At 47.4% G+C, this 17115-nt stretch overlaps 1 protein-coding gene across 8 annotated transcripts in view; it reads left to right on the forward strand.

Annotated features, from left to right (window-relative positions):
* TCF20 (transcription factor 20) overlaps positions 1-17115 on the forward strand; it is a 131481-nt gene that overhangs the window by 33922 nt on the left and 80444 nt on the right. The window contains exon 1 of one of the 8 annotated variants that reach the window (XR_010468857.1): positions 5382-6133. The exons of the other annotated variants lie outside the window; for them this stretch is intronic. The gene's annotated coding sequence lies outside the window, so the exon portion shown is untranslated. Of the gene's footprint in view, positions 1-5381; positions 6134-17115 lie in introns of those variants that run through there. 8 annotated transcript variants of the gene reach the window in all.

Raw genomic sequence — 17115 nt, forward strand, 5'->3', positions numbered from 1 at the left:
TTGTTTGTCCCTCTCAGCAGAAGTAAGAACTTGGGGTTGTCTAGATGTTTTATCCAACAACTTGGTTTTGGCTTATTTAGCTAACTCACCTGCCTCCACCCTTTGCCATCTTCTACTATCCCCATTTAATAGTATTTCCCAGCTTCATGAAGGTGCAATAAGGGTATCGCAGGCTGTGAGGCAATCAGATGCAACATGCACGTGTGTGTGTATACGTGTGTGAGAGGGAGAGACACCCAAGAGAGTCATCTCTGCTGGCAAAACCTCCGTGGGGCTAGAAATGGCCTTGGCAGGGGCTGTTGGCGGGAGGGAGCGGGCTGCTGCGGCACAGTCGGGTCCGCGCAGGCCAGCCCAGTGCGCTGCTGCTCCCGGCTGTGTTGTGCTGTGACCGTGTGTGACTCAGCCCACATCTATGGTGGCATTTTGCAGTTTGTCTGTCACACAATAGGGCACGAGCGCCGATGCTCATCAATTCTAAAACCAAAGGGGTTGGCAGCCGTGGACAGAAACCTATTGATTGTGTTGTAAATCAGAAGGCTTAAGGGAAAAAGCCCAGTTGCCAGGAAAATTGCAGGTCTGTCTCTCACCTGCTGCAGGCAGAAGAGTCTTTCTGCCACCTCCTCTGGGCAAGCACTACATATTTTGTGTGCAAGGATAATTGGCAGTCTGGGGTCTAAGATCAGTGCTAATTCTTTCTATATTTTGTGCAGGCAAATGATGGGATTTCAGCAAGGCTGAATTAGGTCTGATAACGATGCCAGAAGGTTCAGGCTTGCTTGAAAAGTAACCTGGAACAGAAATGGGACAATGGAGCTACTGGAGCTTGTGTGAGCCAGTGTAAAAGGGAGACAAAACTTGATGCTTCTGCTTTTGGGATGGATGGCCGTTTTTGCAGCAGAAGACAAAGATCTGTGCCATAGGATTACAACAGGACAAGGGGTAATGGTTTTAAGCTAAAAGAGGAGACATTCAGGCTGGACATGAAGAAGAAATTTTTTACAATGCGGATGGTGAAACACTGGCACAGGTTGCCCTGAGAGGTGGTAGATGCCCCATCCCTGGAGACATTCAAGGCCAGGCTGGACGGGGCTCTGAGCAACCTGATCTAGTTGAAGATGTCCCTGGTTATTGCAAGGGGTTGGACTAGATGACCTTTGAAGGTCCCTTCCAACCCAAAGGCATTACCCCCTCCTTTTTGCAAGTAGTGGGCTCTGTCCCTTTGTGCCCCAGGGACCACCTGGCTTTGAGAATGGAAAACTAGAGAATTTTCCTGGTGTCAGTATATGAAAGGAGAGAGAAATCCACAAAGAACAGAGGTGTTGCTGTGGGGTAGAATGTGACTGGATTAATGCAGGACAAAGTTTGGAGCTGGAGAACACAGTGGAGCTAGAGATTTGGGGGACACAATGAATTGCTGGGCAGGACATGGACAGATGGAGAGAGATCTTGGAGGAGGTCCCAAAATTTCCCTATTTTAGTACATTTGGGAGAGTCATCACTCTTGTTATCATGCATATGTTTTGGGAGTGGGCCAGGGGAGGTTTCAACAGAATCAGAATCACAATCTTGTTGTATTTGTTGTTGTTGTTTGTTTGTTTTTTCAGACTCATTATTTTGGGGTCATTTTTGTATGCATTGAGAAGCTTTTGTGTTGTGTATGTGTGTGTGTGTTTGTTTGTTTTTAATCTGTTAACTGTTAATACCTCTCGGTTTTCTTACCTTTCCATTCTAAGAGGGAATTTTTGCCAGGCTCTGGATCAAGTATAAACAGGAGTTTCACGTAGATTCAGGCCAGATGTAGAGGCAACCTGGGAAAAGCTGAAAGGCAGGAAATTATGTTGGTCACAACTGAAATGCTCAGCAGAGCCAAAGCACTTGAGCTTTGAGCGAACCTTTTTTACAGCATGTGTTGCCCCTGTGCCATAGATTGTTAATTTTATATTTTTTTTACTGAGAGCGGATGGAGAAAACCCCTGGGGATGGGATATTTCTCCTGTGACTGGAGGTGAGCCTACATGTGCTCTGGAGAGAGTCACCCCTCTTGCTTTGCCATGTCTGGGTTTGCAGGAAAGCTCCGTGAGGACCGTGGCTGAACTGGATCCGTGTTTGCTTAAGGTGCTGAGGGATGCTGAGGTCAGACGAGCTTCCTCTGCTGCAGTGGGAAACTGTTATAATAACTGCTGTTTCTGCTGTTACAGGCCACACAAGGATGAGATATTTATTAGGCTAATGAGCAAATTATAATTCAAAGCTTCAGGATGAACAAAAAAAGAAATGTATGTTAGCTCCCAACTGGTAGTGGTTGTAGGATCAGAGTCGCAGAATTCTTGAATTTCAAAGTTTTCCCAAGTGGCTGGAGCTTGGATGAGATGCAGCTACATACAAGTATGCGGTTATAGCCTTAAACTGAGAAATGTATGTGTGCGCTGCGGTCACAATATAGAGAATGAGGGGAAAAAGCAACCTTACTTCATTTCCTGCCTTTTTCCATGTGAATTCTCATTCATAAAGCACAGAAGAGGGATATTTCTGCACAGTGTTTCCTAGGGGGATTCATTTTTTTTTTTCCCTCTTACTAAAAGAAAATGCAGAAAACTTTACTCGCACATTCAAATACAGCTGTGTTTGGTTTGTGGTGTAGAGGTCTAAGTGTGCATTAGGACATGACCTGCCCAATGTACCTGTTTTGTATCACCTCCGTACACACACGGCTTTTTTCTGTAAACTCTATTGACCTGCTGTCCAAAGGCAGTTTTGGATTACAGTTTATGTGGTCTGGATTCAGCTGGATGCTGCCTGAGTTTTGGAATCTTGCAAATATGTTGGCATTTGTGTAATAAATACAAACTTTTAAGAGTGTTGCTTTTGCTTGAGGAGCTCTTGACTTCATAAGCTTTTATTGTGAGCTGGTTGTTAGGGCTGAGAATTTGCCACTGACTCCCTCTCCCCACCCCAAAACAAACAAATAAATAGAACCATATGCAGTTGACTTCATCCTCCAAACAGCCTCTTAGGCTACTTCCCTATGAAATCAGCAGCTTTTTTTTGTTTTTCTTTCAAGTTTTGAGACATGCCAGACCACTGGAGGCTGCACGAAGAAGGAAGATGTTAGCCTCAGCCGTGACTCTTAAGTCAGCTGTCAGCTTGATCCAAGGGATCATTCTCCCATAGCTAAAGTCACTGCAACATGTTTTTCTTGCCTCGTTCCCTATGTGAAATGAGCTGCTGTAGCAAAGGGGTTTTAAAGACATTCTTTGTTGTTTTGGGTTCTTTTTCTCCCCAAAATAGAAACATTTAATCATCTTTTTAATCATACTGTTCAATGTACAGCCAAGAGACATTCTTTTCAGTGGCTGTTTCTAGTTTAGACTCGGTGTAAATCTGTTTCAGTTTGTCAATGGCACGATCCAGTTCTAGACGATGGAGTGACCCGAGTACAGATCAGCCTGATCCTGCGTTCCATTCCAGCCAATACTACTGACTTCCCACGTGGTCTTTGCTCAGTCACTTATGAATTTATATTTTATTTCTCTTAGCTTTGAAATCAGGGTGGCTCCTGGTAAACTCCAAAAGGTTTTGTGGCTGTTTACGTTAGTTGATATTGGTGGAGTGTGCACCAAATCCTAATATTAGAGGAGGAGGGATGCACCCTGTGACCCAGCAGAGTTAAGGTGAGAGCGTGAAGGGACAGAAAAGGGACCAGTGGTGGAAATAAAGGGAAGTTCAGGACAAGGGGAGAGGCTGGTGTTGAGCTGCGGGGAATGTGGAAGATTATGCAAAAGGGTGAGAGGAAAGGAGACGCTTCAGCTCAAAGCAAAGGAAGCAGAGTACGAATGAAAGCAGTGATTTGGAGAAAGGTGGGTTGAGTCAAAGAATTGGAAGAAAGAACAGGGAGGAAATGAGGGAGAAGGTTTGTTCATGCCAATTTGCTTTATAGATTACATTCATCTGATTTTTAGTTTTGAGGCATTACCCTGTGTTTCTAAACTTGGAGTGAAATTATGCTGCCTTTTTTTTTTTAAAGCATCTGACCACTCTAAATTATCACATTATATATTTTGGAGTAGGAAGGCCTCTAAAATTTGCTCCTGAGATCATACTGTGTCTGATAGCACTCTCTCTAGAAAATAGCTCCTTGAACTCTTGAAAGTTTGAATGGCTTGGCATTATTCCCTGCCAGTCTTCCTGGTGTCTTTCAAATTGTTGTCCTGTGTTGTAGATGAGAACTTCCTAACATGTAAAGCATTTAAGAACATGAAGAAAAAGTAACTGCGGAAAGATTCTTGTCTATGGATTTTTTTTGTTTTGCCTTTTACTCTTTAGGGAATAATGCGCCTGATTTAAAATTTTGCCTGATAACGCCTCTGGTTCTGTTTGTTTGGGTCTCGGTGGTTGTCCTCTTTTCCCACTGCCAGCTCTGTGTGTGAGGAAGGAGCGGTGAGGAGAAGGGGTGCAGCTGGGGTGGTTTGCGATGACTTGTTTCAGGAAATAGGAGGGAGGTGGCCGATGTTGCTCTGAAATGGGGGGCTGGGGGTGGTGCTGTTCCTGTTGTTCTGCCACACAGTGTGGTTCGGCCACAGAGCAGCTGGCTTTCAAAATTAATGCTTAAAACTTCCCATTTTGGAAGATGCCAATTTAAAAAAAAAAAAATGAAGCACAATAAGAAACACTAAGACCAGCACTTCAAAACTTCAAAACTGAAGGTAGATCAATCACCTGAAAATTCTCCCAGTAAAAATATTTGTGTTTTCTCTCACCAGACCAGTATGTTGAAGTGTAACGTTTGGGTCTCACACAAGCTTCTGCAGTGACTAATTAGGCAATGGAAAAGCAGAGAAATCACCTCACCTCTGGCTGCACACAGCACTAGTTTAAAAAGTTGTGGAAAATATAGGCAGCTGCTGCAATCCTGGGCTACAAGAGGGGGTAGAGATGGAGGGGCTGCCTTCCCCAGGGCTTGGGCTGGTGTCGCACTGACTAGCAGCACTGGTAACTGCTGCTTCCAAGGTTAATTAGGAGGAGACACTTGTTCCTTAACGCGCGATGGTCATCTGGAGGAGCCAAAGGAGACTTTTTGGGGTCTTGCTGCTGCCTGTTGCCAGCGGTGCAGGATGGGGTGGGTGCCTTGTGCTGGCGTTGGGACATGACGGGACCTGGTGTCCTGGGCAGGACAAACCAAAGGCCCCGCTGGACATGGCAGCTCCTGCGTTGGGCTTTTATCTCCTCTTTTGCCATCGGCTTGTCTCCTTCAGGTGGTGACAGCCCTGTGAAGTCTTCCAGGAGCCACAGCGTTTGTTTCCCTTGAAACTTGGGAGGGCAGGGGACAGCAGGTGGGAGAGGATTGAGGCTTTTTTTTTTCCTTGTTTAAAGCTTTTATTTACCTGTTGTGTTGTTGTTGTTTTATTGTTTTGTGGTTTGGTGGTTTTTTCACCCCTTTCTTTTTTTCTTCCCCTCGGAGAGCACACAGCTCAGTATTTCAGGCGCCTTTTTTTTGCCTTCAAGAAATTCCTATGAAACTATCAGAGGATTCGAAGGTCTGAGAGATGCTTCTGTATTTTTGAGTCCTAATCACTCAGGTGAAAAAAGAATAAGTAAATTATATATTGAACCACTAACTGGTGCTGAGGCCTGGTGGTTTCCATGGCAACCGGGCTGGAAATAGCAGCCTGCGACGTCACCAGCACGGCACAGGTAGAGTCGGATCCCGCCGCCGTTTTCCCCCGAAGAAGTGAGGGTGGCAGCTGCAAACACCTTGGCATTGCAATTACCGTATGCAAATACCGCAGCCACCCTGGGGTACCTGCCCATCGCCGGGGCACACCGAGTTCACCGCGCACTCAGCAGAAATGTCTGGACCCCCTTGCAGGTGCTGAGGGAGGCCGGACCCCCCGCCCCACACCTGCCCTCGTTGAGGGGCAGAGCCGCAGGGTGAGGCCTTTCTGCCCACGCCAGCTGCCCCTTGGCTGGGTTGGGGGGCTCAGGTCTTTTCTTCGGTGCCCAGTGATGCCCCAGTTGCCCGAGTTGCTCCACTAATTCATCTTACAGCTGCAATATTGCACATCAGAGGGGAGAGATTTCTAAAGAGCTCGTCTTGGACACCATTTCTTCTTTCTGGCGATGGATAAAACATCTGGTAGGTTTGGTTTTGGTCTATTTAAAAAAAAAAAAAAAGTCATCGGTGTATTATTTTGTTGTTGTTTTGTTGCTTCCTGGAGGGTTTGGTTTTGTTCTCCCTTTCTCTTTTATCTTTGGGGCACCAAGAATGTAAACTCTGGTCTTTTCTGGCATTGCTGAAGGACAAATGGGAGGTGTAAATGAATCTACGAATGTGATCATTTAAAACCTTAATTGAAGGGGTGAATGAGGTGAATCTTTAACAAAGGCCTTCTCTACTCAAAATATTAATTACGTGTTGAAGTAAACACATTTGGAGAAAACAAACAACCAGCCTGGTTCAGGATGGTTATTTGATTATTCTTGTGGAGCCAAGAATGGAGGTTCTGCCTCTTGCACTGTACTGGACTGTAGGTACAGGTGCGTCACACTCTGTGACAGGGACTGTCCCCCACTGGAGCCCTGGTACACAGTGGCAAGGGGGAATTGAAGAGTAAGTGGCTGTTCAGCTGTGGAATTGAATATCCTTTAGCCAGCAACAACAAAAAAACCCACACCACTGATCTGATTACTTAGCTGTGTGCATGATCAAAACACGGTAGATGTGATACTTCCTTCCATGCATTTTCTGGTGTTTGTGTTCAATTTAGTTTTAGCTGTCCTGAGTGATTGCATTTCCAATGTTTTCCTGAGAAGACGAGACCATATGTCTCCCAGTTAAGGTGATTTGTCCTTTTTCCCCATGTAGCAACAAGCCTGTTTTTTTCCTTTTTTGACTTCCTTTGGACCTAAGCATAGTCCAGGTAGCATTGAACGATCCCACTTTTTGTTTGTGTCTGTCAGGGGTTTGTAGACAGTTCAGTTCCCATCTCACTGGCCATTGCTTAGCAAGCTCTCATATTTAGTCCTTGTGTTTGTAAATTGATTTCTGGTTCTTGGTAATGTGCTCGTTGCTCTTCTGCAACCTTCGGTTTTGTTGTGAGCTTTTTGAGCAGGTTTAGCCCAGCATTAAATATCAGCTTTCAGGTATGGTTACAACCAAAACAAATCAAGGGTCATCAGCTCTAGAGACTGCAAATAATAACTGCAGGCATGTGCAGCAAAGGCAGCTGTTTGCTTGCAGCAGTGCCCACCTGTACACAGAAGTAGCTCTGTTACAAGTGTCTTCTCCAGGAGACCAATGTATCCTACATCTCCTCTGCCTGCATCATTGCAATGACTGTGAATAGAAAATGCTGATGTTATAGTTGTGCTGGCTGGCTCTCTCAGGATGCGTCTCATACTGCCTGTTCCCTTTGGTCAAAATAGACGCACGCTGGACAATGTTTTACGTTTAGATGCAAAAGCTTATCTGTCATATAGGCATAAAAACATTCAGTGTTTATGAGAAAAGTGACACAGGGCAATGGATGGGAGGTTTTATTAGGTGCTGTGGCTCACTGAGTGCTTTTTGCAGATAGCATGCTGCTTGGACCACCTGTTCTGCTTCACAGGCCAGCAGTGACCTGTGGACCACAGTCTGGGTGATGCTGTTCTAGGGCCTTATCTATACTAGGAAAATGAAAACAAATAATGCATAGTTTATTATCTTGTAGTAAAGCTAAATGACATGGTGTTTTGTTTTTAATATCAGGAGTTGATTCTTGACAGTGCTGCAGCTGCGTGTGAAATAACTGTCCTGATTTTGCCAGTGTAGATGCAGATAAATGTACTTGGAACTACAGAAGACTCCTACCTTTATCATGTACCTCCTTTTGGAAGCATCTCCAAGTATTAGTAGCTCTTTTTTCCTTCTTTGGCTGGACTACTTTAAATCGTTCATATTGTTGTGGCTTCCAAGGGGTTTTTTTCTTCCTCAAATACTTGGCTTGTAGTCAGTGCCACCAAGAAGTGAGAAGATATGAATGTGAAAAAGATTAAGATCTCCAAAACCTTACTGACAAAAGGTAAACCTTGCCATGCACTTCTCTCTGTTGCTAGTAAGCTGTGCTACCACTAGTGATGCAGCAGAGGATTCTGAGATCATATGGGGCTTGTTAGAGGCAATGTCAGAATTTTGAAGAACTGAACACCTACTGCTCCTTAGTAGTTGTGGAAACGTGGTCTTTGTTTAGACACTTTAGCGTTTAGCTGAACTTTTAGAGGATGCTTTCCCTCTTTAGACCTGCAGTGATCAGGTATGGTACGGTGCATGAAGGCCTAGAATTAGCAGTTCTGTCTTAAGGTACCTACTGCTATTAACACTTGTAGTGTTCCTCAGGGTTTTCTAACATCTCCTATTTTTTATGCATTTGTCTTTCAGAACATGAAATATTTGGGCCAAAAATGGACACAGTTTTGTCATATGGGCATATTGATAAGGATGAGAAAGAATGGCACTGCTGAATGTTCCCATCAGAGTCGTTGGCAAGTGCATCTGGCAGGAAGGATTCGGTGATGGGAATTAAGATAATGAGCCACATGGAGGTGGACTGTGACTTTTCACTCCTTGTCCCTTCCACTTTTCTCCCAGTTCACAGGGTCTTCACAGAACGAGAAGCTGTTACTAGTGCTGGCTGTGCAAGGTGTAGTTCTTGGTCTCTGCAGGTGCTGTGTTATTGTTCCTGCACAGAGCATTACCTGATGTGGCTTGGGAAGGGTGGAAGCCGAGAAGATAGGGGTTTATTGTCTTCTGTGATGGGGTTTGCTCAGGTCTCGGTGGCTGCGATCTCCAGAGTTAGATGCTTTGCGTTTGGAGGTGGGATATCATCAATGGCACCTACTGGGGTGGCCCAGCTGTTTATTCACCCTAAAAATACCACTTTGTCTTTTCCTCCACCATAGGGCAGGTGGGAGGGGGAACAGGACGAAGTGTGGGGCTCACAGTGGGTGGGTGGGGGACAAACTTCAGGGAATGAGTCCGGCGGCTGGAAGGAGTTGGGCCCCATTTAAAATGGCTGCCGCCGTGTTCGAGGGGCCATTTTAAGTGCCTGTTATCCTTCTCTTGCTTAAGGGTGTAATTTGAATGAATGTGAAGCCAACAAAAATGTTAGATTCCAGGACAAATCTGTTCTGATTTGGGGATTCATCCGAGTCCCAACAATGCGTAAAGTACTGCAGGATGAGAGGTGATATATTGTGGAAATGTAAGATATGAATTTTATATTTATTACTGACTTGGCAGGGTGCTTTTCACATCACCATTCTGGTACAATTTTGATTAGATTTTTGTGCTGAGCATCGGAGAAACACTGCTCGTGTGTACGTAATTCTCTCTCTCTTGTGCTTCTCTTCTCTGATAAGGAGAACTCTGTGCTGATGAAAGACACAGGGTTGACAGTCCTTGCACTGTAACGATATAGTTTAGACAATGCCAGTAAAAACTTCCTCTGCCAGCGTGGAGGACGTGTGTTGACACGGAGCAGAGTGCCGCTGGCAGCGCGAGGATGGGCAAGTTTCTATGTCTCGCCCAATTCCCGACCTCTGCGAGAGTTCGGAAGGGCGATGGTAGTTTCTGTGATATTGGCGCGTATGGAGGCTGGTTCAGTGGTCCTCAGTGCGTGTGTTGCTCTCATTTGTCGCAAATTGTTGTCTCGTAAGGGATTTTGTTTACTCCCAGCATGTGCTGGCTCGGAACTAGCATTGAAAGCAGATAAAATTCATCTGCAGATGGAGTGCTGTCTGTTCTCTCACAGGTACTTGTTTTCATTAAATGGGTAAGTATCAGGAAAATACCCTTCTTTATAGAGTTACCTTACAAAGGTTCTGGGGCAGCGCTAAATCTGTGGAATATATTTATATTTAGTTATTTATACAACCCATGTCTTTTGTATAGAGCTTTTTACAAGCAGTGATGCATGTATTTTACCTTGCTTTGTGTCAAAACTAGTAGCTTCCCCGTTTTATACCTTCACAAGGATTTGTGCCATGTGGTTCACGATAATGCAGAAGGTCTGCATCAAAACTGGGAACTGAACCCAGACTTCTGGCATTCAGTGTCCAGTACCCAGGAAGAATGAGGGAGAAGCTAGGATGATTTTGTGCTTATTTAAAGGTATATTTACATATGTTTGTGTTGAATCTGCTTCTGGATATGAACAACTTCGATGTGGCACTTTAGAATGTGGCACATTAGAATAATTGTCTTGAGAAGGGACTTAGAGATAAAAATGTAGTAGTCATTTGCATCTTCACCACGAACAGCATTGCAATTGTACTGCAGAAATGTGTTTGGCTTGTGGCATTTGGTAGAACCAAAAGGTTTGACTCAATCTGATATTGGCAGAGCAAAATGTATGAACAGACGATTGCCAGCAAGTTGATTTACCACGATCAGATTGTAAGTTGTCATCTGGGCTGTAGTAGTTGACTCTCTTTGTGATCCTTCTTCATTGCAATGAGAAGCGAAATGTTTGCTTAAACCATCAGGAGGTTGGTTGGTTCAGTGTTACCGAGACTCAGCTGGCAAATGGTAACTCGTTAGCTGTGCTAACTTGGTTGCTTACTTCTGTGTTTGCATCTCTTGGCCTCATTTTGGTGGGCAGATGATGTCACTGGAAGGCAAGTGAAAGGAAAAGCCTGGGGCTTCACTGGTTGTAATCACTCTTCTCACCCCTAGCCTGGGTAGAAGCAAATCTGCCTGCAGAGCTGCTGGCTGGTGGGAGGAAAGAAACTGAAAAAGATTTGTTAGCATCTATGTTTCTGGCCTACTAAAGTAAATTTATCACCCTGAGCAGAGCTGTGAATTCTTATATTTAAAATTTTGGCAGTAAATGGACAAGGATTAAGGTGGTGGTATGTGGGTTAGTAGTTCAGTCCCTACCCTCCCGCAGCTGGAAGACAGGCTCTTTGCAGCAAAGGTGGAGAACCTTTCCCTTGTTGAGAGCCAAGCTGGGCTTTTGGGCAGCCACACATTAATGCCCAGGCTTTCACAAATCCAGCAGTGATGTGTGAAGTCAGGTGGCTCCAGCCTACACAAAATGAACCTGTGGACTGTGCTCTGCCCTCTGGGTTGCAGATCTACCTGAGGTCTAAAACCTTACATAGCCCACATTTGGGGCCTGCCTCTCCAGGAGGAAACCTTGCTTGCGGTGTAGAATCACCATGCACTTAAGCTTGTTTATGCGGGGAAGTTAGCATGCTGTAAGCTTGGGGTATGAGTTTAACTCCCCAGCTGTTCTGGGCTATTTTGTGGGGGCATTTTTCTTCTGCAATTAAGGACTGAGCTGCTTGCTCCAGTGGCGCTGAGTAACAGAGGCTGTGACATGCTGTCCATTCAGAGCCTGGCTCATTGCCTCCTTCCCAGGGAGAAGACGACCTCTGATAGCATTTGGATTTTTGCAGGAGGGCGCGCGGGATCGGCGCAGCGTTGAGGTGATGGGGTGGGAGCGAGGGGCTGTGAGGCCAGCAGGGCTGCGTGCCCCGTGCCAGGCACAGCTGGGACACGGCTGGCTTAAGTGTGCCTTGGACAAGGCAGGAACACCGGTAACACAAGTGTATGGGGAAGGAGAGCAGAAGCAAGGGGCGCCCCCGGCTGCCGCGGGCTGCGGGTCGGACCATGGCTCTCCCCAGGCACGGGCTGCCGGTGCTGGGCAGAGGCCGGAGGGGAGCAAATGCTTCCCGCCGGGAAGCCCGGGCTGGCATGTGAGCAGCCTCACCTCTGCCCGCCGGCTCTCGGCAGCCCTCCCTGGCTGCCTGCCGCCTCTCCTCCGCTGCCAGCTCCCGCCCGCCCGCAGGCAGCCGGTCCTGCTGGGGCCGGGAGCAGCGGGGTGGTCTGCAGGGAGGACCAGCTCCCGTGGGCCCCCAGCCACCCCGGCAGAGCAGCCGGCCTCCCCCCGGCTCCCCGTGTCAAGCGCGTGTTGGAGCTTGTGCTTGTCTCCTGGACACCTTCCCGGTGAGTTTTCCAGAGAATGACTACAGATGAAATGCAATTAGACACAGATGGACGGGGGGGGGGGGGGGGATGGGGGAGGGGTGGGAGACGAGCCGAGTTTGAAAAAGGGGGGGGATGGGAGCGATTAATTGCGAGGCCGTGAGGCAGAGCGGTGAGTGCGAGAGAGATGTGTGTGAGGACCAGAGGTCCCCGCGGGGAGATGCTCGCTGGGCCGGGGCCGGGAACCTGAGGAGGTCTCTCTGCTCTCCACTGCTGCCGCCGTCGCTGTTGTGGTTGTTGGAGAGCCAGAGGGAAGCAGCAGGCGTGTCTCAGGGATGATTAATCATGTATGGCAGCAGTGAGGAAGGAGGACGCGGTGCGCACATGGAGACCAGCACTTCCCTTACCCCTGCACGCCTTGGGCTTGCTGGCAGCAGTCTCTTCTGCTGTGAAATCCAGCCCCGGAGGAGGGCAGGCCGAGGGGGGGTCTGTGTTTCGCCTGAGCCAAGAGACGGCTCCATGCCCACCCCGTCTGCTGGGAGCTCTGAGACACAAGAAACTTAAATCCCCACTGTCTGGGGAAGAATGAAAAAAATGTGAAAGCAGGGAGTTGAGCTAGTCCAGGTGGGAGGAGAGGCAGACCTGACTGAAGGTTTAATTAGCGAGGAACATGTAAAAAATAAAAGTGGGTTTGGCAACAGCAGGCTGCGAGTGCTTCCCAGTTGGAGAGGTGGGGACAGGGCACAGAGCAGCCCAGATTGGTGCAGGTGTCCCTTTGCCTCAGGACTTGTCAGCCTCCGCTCCCTCCGCACCCTGTCACGACCTGAAAAAAAATTAAAAAAAAGAGATTTAAACATAAATTGGTTTCTGTTCTGGGGTTCTGGGGAAGGAGTTTGGTTTTAAGTCTCCAGGATTTGACTTCAAATTGCTTTGAAGAAAAGCTTAAGAACTAGAAACCTGCCTTTTTTTTTTTCTTTTATGTGTGTGTATGTGTCTTGCACGAGAAAAGAACTGTAAAATGAGACTATCAGAAACCTCCAAACTAGGAGTCCCATGGTTAAACCAGGACCACTGGCAGGCCTGCACCTTCTAACCAGGCTTGCCAGTCCAATGGCCATTACCTGTGGGGATCTGCATGCACATCTTCCCCTTGCAATTTCTCCTGCAAGTAGCTGAAAGCATCCCCTTTTGTCTTCATCCCCACCGAAGCTAAGGCAATATTCTTCCCACTGTCACTATAATTTAGGGTGGATGATGTCAAAGTGTCCATATGTTTTCCCCTTATCATCAAAGACTCCCCTGTCCCCCTCTGTAAAAGTTCTTTTTGGGAGTTTTGGACTGAAGGAAGGTGTTTGATTATATTTTCTTGCTCCTTATTTCTCTCTGCTCAAGATTTGCTCAGACACCCTTAACTACAGTGCTGTCTTCTGACACTGAGGTGGGATCCCTGGGCTAATTTTTGTAAGGTTGCTTTGATGTGCTGCCTTTACGTTTGTCCCTACAAGATTCCTAGAGAGTCTTATTTAATGCTTATAAACAGCTCCACATTTTCCATGTGCCACTTCTTCATGCAGTGTAGTGGCCAGAATCTGGAATGTACTAATTTCTTTATTTTCCTCTTCCTTCCCCCCAACCTCCCAATTCTGGTAAATGTAACTAAATAGTATTTCACAAGCTAAGTATTGCCACAAAATAAGAGAGGAGTAGGGCATACGGATTGTTCAGAGGTGGGACTGGAGTGGGTTTCTCCGGACAGAGTTAAGTTTGTTGCTTTGCGGTGTTGTTTTGGGATCCCCAGATTTAAAAAAAAAAAGCAATGCAGTTTTCCAAGCGGAATCAAAACACGTTGGTGGCATCAGAAGCTGACAAAACCAAGAGCTGGAATAAATACTTAATGCTCCTCCCTGTGAGACCTCTGCTTGCAGCCAGTAGTCATGGAAAACAGGACAAAACAGATGTGGATGCCCAGGCCAGTGAATAGTGCTGCTTTATTCATCACCGTTGTGGAGCGAGGTGTTTTCCTCTCCTCACCAGTTTGGTGAGCCCCCTTTGTCGGTGCCCTGGGGTGGTGGCGGGAGGAAGGTCCTGGAAGCATCTGGCACATTGCACCTGTGCCAGCCCAGCGGATCCGATTTTCGGGATTTGGGCAGCGTAACGAGCTCCTCCGCTGAGGCGGTGTGGAGGGATGTCTGTGCTGTATCTGAAAGGACCGTCTACTTGTTTTGAACAGAGGAACTGTTTTCATTTGCGATGTTTTCATTCGGAGCTCTTCCTGAGATGGCTTTCTCCAAGTATGGGGCAGCTTGTCCTCTGTCACCTCTTTGGCATCCACCCAGGGGAGCAGGGGCTTCGCGCTAAGTCATACCTTGCAGCTTACGTGATTTAAGACAAAGGAAGAAAACCGGAGACAAGAGCACATAATTTGCTCACTCAGCTGGCGGACGGGCAGCAAGCGGAGTGTGTTGCTAATTAATGTGAACTGTTGATCTCGTTTGGATAGGGGCGATGCCGTGATGGGGAGTAGGGTCGACCTTTGTGCTGTTGGACCATCTGGGGGGTCATTCAGTCCGCTTCCAGCCCAGGGATTGTTTTGATGAGCCCTCCAGCTTTGTGTTGCCCTCCAGCCCCAGTGGTGGGATCCCTGGAGACCGCAGCTTGCCAGAAAGCGGGCAGACAGGGCTCTTCCCATCTTAGGTGTCACCTTGGGGGCTGCCCAGTCCCTTCCTATGCCCGGGGATGATTTCTGACAGCTTAAGGGAGCTTTTGGAGGAACCAGGGGCTGGCTGTCAGGCTGCCTTTAATTCCCCCAGCTGGCAAACAGGAGGCCTGTGCCGGTTGCCGGGGCAATGGCGGGAAGCTGTGTTAGTTTAATGAAGCATTGGGAAGGCTGCTGTTTATTTCAGGGGAGCGGGGGCTCTCTCACCTGCCAGGATGCTCCCCCGGGGCCGAGGAGCGACTGCCAAAGGGCTCCTGGGCTGCTGTGCTGTGCTCTCCCCCTCAGCTGCTGTCCTGGGCCCTTCCTGGGGTGCAGAGGCCACCGTTGGTCTGTCCCTCGGCACAACACGTCTGTCTGCTCCCCTTCCACCTAAGCCCAGTGTGTTTGGTGCTGTGACCTCAAAGTTGTCCTCCTCCCAAAGCTCCTGCCCCTTCCCGGGGCGGTTCCCCATCCCCTCTCACAGCAGTGAATCTGGTCCTCACCCCAGTGCTGGGATGCTGGGATGGATGCCCCTTCCCCTTCATCTCCCGCCTGGGGCATGGCAGATACCTGCTTGGGGTGCTGAACTTACTCTCTTGATTTAAGCAAATTAAGTCTCAAAGCATCAGTGTCTTCATAGGAAAGGTGACCCACAAAGGAGGGAAAGGAGGAGAAGAAGAGGAGGGAAAAAAAAAAAGCCTTGCATTTATGCCCCTTTTCCAGTGTCTCTTTATGATTTAAAAAGGACTGAATATGGGGTTTGGGCTTTTTTATCCTTCTTTGCCTCTTTTCTTCCTAGTGTGTTATTTCAAGTACAAAAGGATTTTTAGTCTTGTTTAACCTCTGTGGGGGGGAGGGGAGGTTGGATGGACAACTCAAACAGTAATAGGCTTATGACTGTTCTGATAAAACTTCATTAACTGATTATTTAAAAAAAATAAGCATTATTCAGACCAGTTAAAAATCAAGGGAGTGTTAAGTGCGTTTGAACAAACAAATATTCGGTGGAGAGCTTATTTGAAAGTTCAGTAATCCATGTCCATTTAATGCAAGGCTCAGAAAAGCCTCTCAGGCCACAGACCCATGAATTTTTAGCAAAAAATGGCAAAAATGGGACTATAGTCTTGCAAAGACAAAAAAAAAAAAAAAGGCCTTTTCACATGTGAAAATATAGATGTATTTGGTAAAGATGTACAAACAGAAATGCACCTGATTTTTTTTTTTTTTTCCCCCCTCTCTCCCTTCCTCCCCTTTTTTTCTGGTTCCCATTTAAAATGCCATATAAACAAACGCTGCCCTGGATGGTGTAGCAGGGCCTCCCCTTGTCCTGCAGGAGCAGTTTCCCGCATCAAACCTGGCAGGACCAAATCCACCCTCCCTCCCCAAATTCAGCAGCACGTTACCCACCCCGCACCTGCTGCCGGGGTGGCAGCATCCCTCCCACGGGGCTGTGCAGGTTCCCTGTGCACGGATGCTGCTCCGTGTGGATGGGGGACAAGGAGCCCATCAGCCCAAACTCTCCGACCCCCTGTTGCTAACCTCCCTCTCTGGCCCGTTTCTCTCCGTACGTGCGAGTCTCGCGCCCTGCGCGTGGCTGGTAATTAAAAAAAACCTTGGAGGGGGATATTATCGAGTTAACAGTAGTTATTTGTCAGGCTGCTGGAGGGGGGGGGAGAGTGATCTATCCCCAGGGAAAGCAGCACTGACGAGGGGTGGGGGGGAGCAGGGGGGAGGAGGAAGTGGGGGCGAGATTGGCAGGTGACTGCCAGCTCCGAGGAGATGACAGCGGCAGCAGCTCCGCCAGTCCCACTTGAACACTGCACTGCAGGTACTGGGTTAATGGGTGGGAAGTGGTGAAGAAGAATATCAGGGTGGGTGGCTGGAGGGGAGGGTGTTGGCGTGGGGGAGTTGATTTCTGCTAAACGCCAGGATTGAGATGACACTCTCTATAGACATGTAATCATTAGACTTTTCATTCCCAAGAATATTTACCTTCATATAATTTTTAAAAATGCAGAGAAAGCTTTCCCCAAACCTGACAGTATTCTACCTACAATCACTTCCCCCTTGCCAGTATTACTGTGTTCTGCAAAACCGGTATGAAATGCTGTACTATTTTTGACCATTTCTTTAGGATATTTGTAGCGAAATTTTAATTTTTAAGGTGCTAGGAATAGGCTCCTCAGTCCCACATCATCTCCATGTAGCAAGGCCTTTTTACTGAACGTGAGACTGCATTACAATCTAAACCTCACAATTTTCTTGTTTGATGATACTGACTATCCAACTAGAAAATTCATGTATCCTCCTTTTGCAGGACTGGCAGGTTAGACCTAGACTGAAGTCCTGATTGACATCTGCAGACAGCAGTCTTGCTCGTGCTCTCTCTCTCCCCCCTGTGCTTGCGCTGTCTCCTTTTTCTTTTTTTTTCCCCTCTCCTCTTTTCCATTTTCAG

This window comes from Columba livia, chromosome 1, assembly GCF_036013475.1.
Source record: "Columba livia isolate bColLiv1 breed racing homer chromosome 1, bColLiv1.pat.W.v2, whole genome shotgun sequence".
Classification (NCBI taxonomy): Eukaryota; Metazoa; Chordata; class Aves; order Columbiformes; family Columbidae; genus Columba; species Columba livia.